This window comes from Heptranchias perlo, unplaced genomic scaffold (genome assembly GCF_035084215.1).
Source record: "Heptranchias perlo isolate sHepPer1 unplaced genomic scaffold, sHepPer1.hap1 HAP1_SCAFFOLD_1314, whole genome shotgun sequence".
Classification (NCBI taxonomy): Eukaryota; Metazoa; Chordata; class Chondrichthyes; order Hexanchiformes; family Hexanchidae; genus Heptranchias; species Heptranchias perlo.
In genome coordinates this window covers 17,501-19,770 of record NW_027138553.1, presented here as the reverse complement: position 1 = coordinate 19,770, position 2,270 = coordinate 17,501, and positions in this window count along the sequence as shown.

Here is a 2,270-nt window from a genome sequence, read left to right as displayed (position 1 = left end):
TAAAGCAATGTGCCGCGGTGAAGTCTGAAAGAGGGAAAGGTTGACCAGAAAGCATTAAACAAAAGCGGCAACATTTTTTAAAAATTGGCAAATGATTAACCAGAATCCCAAAAGAATGCTCAGAGACTAAGTCCCAAAGGGGAAATGGTTAACCAGAAGCTGGGTGAAATGGTTAACCAAAAGTTGCAAAAATGATTAAAAGGGGTGAAATGATCAACCAGAAGTCGAAAATAATGTGCGGCGATGAAGTCCTAAGGGGCAAAAGTCACCCAGAAGGCAGGGAAATGATCAAACGAAAGCAGCCAAAAAATTATTAAAAGAGGGGAACTGATGAACCAAAAGATGAGAAACGGCCCGCAGAGACTAAGTCCAAAACGGGAACTGGTGAACCGGAAATGATTAACCAAAAACTAAGTCCGAAGAGGGAACTGGTAAACCAGAACTGAGTAACCCGATTTTTAAAATTAATTATAAATGGGGAAACGATTGAGCAAAAGGCGGAAATTAAGTCACAGGGACCATGTCCGAAAGGGCAAGAGGTTACCCCGTAGGGGGCATTCGTCAACTCAATCTGAAAACTTTGGAGGCAAATCTGACCAAAATGCGGAAATCGGACCACACCGCGAGGGGCGCCATTCGACGGGGCAGGGTTAGACGCGTCGAACGGTACCTGAAGGTCCCGGCTGCGACACGTGAGTCCGGAGATATGGCCAGTCAAAGTCTGATGGGAGGTACCGAAGCCGAAAAATCGAAACGCGTTTGCGGCGATTCGGTGTCAGAGAGTCGGTCACGAATTCAAATTCGTCCCGCTGATTCGCCAATTGCCAGCCGGTTCCGGGGGGATTGGCGGGGTACCTGCAGGATAGTAAGAGGTGGCATGTCGAGACTTAGCCTGTTTACCAGACTTGTGTCTAGCGCCTCCAGGTCTGCAGAGACCGACCCGGGCTGCCGCCCAACCGACTTTTAAGCCTTTTGGGAGTGGGAATTTTTCCCATTTTTCCCCATTTTTCGGGTTTTTTGGTCGGGCTTGAAAACGGCGGCCCCGAGGCCTCCCGGGGCTGGCGGGCTTCGGCTCCCTTGCGAGAGGGTCCGAATTCCACCCGTTTAAGCCCAGAAAGGAGTTCGGAAGTCAGTCGGTCGAGGGAACCCCTTCGGAAGTCCGACGGGGATGGATTCGGCCGGCGTTTCGGATCTCCGGTCAGAGGATTCCCCCCCTGGGCGGGGGGGTGCGAGTAGCTGCCGGCAAACGGTCCCTTGCACTTGTGGCACAAAAAGTCCGAGCACAGGTTAATGAGTTGGCCGCGGAAGCCCCTATGCCGAAATGAGAAAGCCCCCGTTGCGGGGATTTAGTGACGCATCTGCGGCCGGAGGTGGGAGGCCGTCCTGCCGAATTGACACTTGTCATTCGGGCACCTAGGGATTGGTCGGGTACCCGGAGATTTTCGAGAACACGATTTTCAGAGCTTTCTCTGACAGCCCAGGTGCACTTTAAGAGTGCCTGAAAAAGTGACACTTGGCAAAAGGCTCTCAATTTCAAAGCGGAGACCTTTACAAGAGCACTCGGAAGTCACCTGTCAGCATTTAAAGCTACATCAGGCGGCAATTTTCGAACTCTTTGTCAGTCTGAAATCGTGTTGAGCCTCGACAGCGTCGGGCTCAGGCAGGAGGAGCTTGCCAGCAGAGAGAGGCTCACCATGGATTGCTGGTGGATGCTTTTCGAAAACATATACACATTATATTATATTATAATAATATAAAGAAAAAAAAGAGTTTCTCAAAATCTCTGTGACACTTTGCAGATTTTTTTGAAAGCCAATAAAGAGAACTCTTTAACTTGAAAGTCACCTGTGCCGGCATAGCGATGACTTTTAAAACAGGTTGACACTTTCGAGCCGCGGCGGCTCTGAATCACCCCAGACACCAAGTGTGTTTGTGGGCAAGGCACCGCGGCCGGTGGGCTGCTTTTATAATAACGGGCACGCAGACTTTTTGAGAGGAATCGGTACTCTCTTCCGATCGATTTGGCGACTCGCGTCCGACATGGGAGGGCCCGAGCGGTCCAGCCAAGGCTGGTGTTCAGGCTCGTCAGGTTCCTCTCTCTGTCCCAAGTGGCAGACGGACAGTTTTAAAAGTCAGTGGGTTTTGTCGGCACGACTCTCCTGTTCACCCGCTGGCGTATTGCTCTCTTGTGAGGCCGAGAAGTCCACCTGTGTTGTCTAACAGAGGTCCGATTCAAGCTCCAGAGCCTGGGTGTCTGCCGTCTCGAGTGG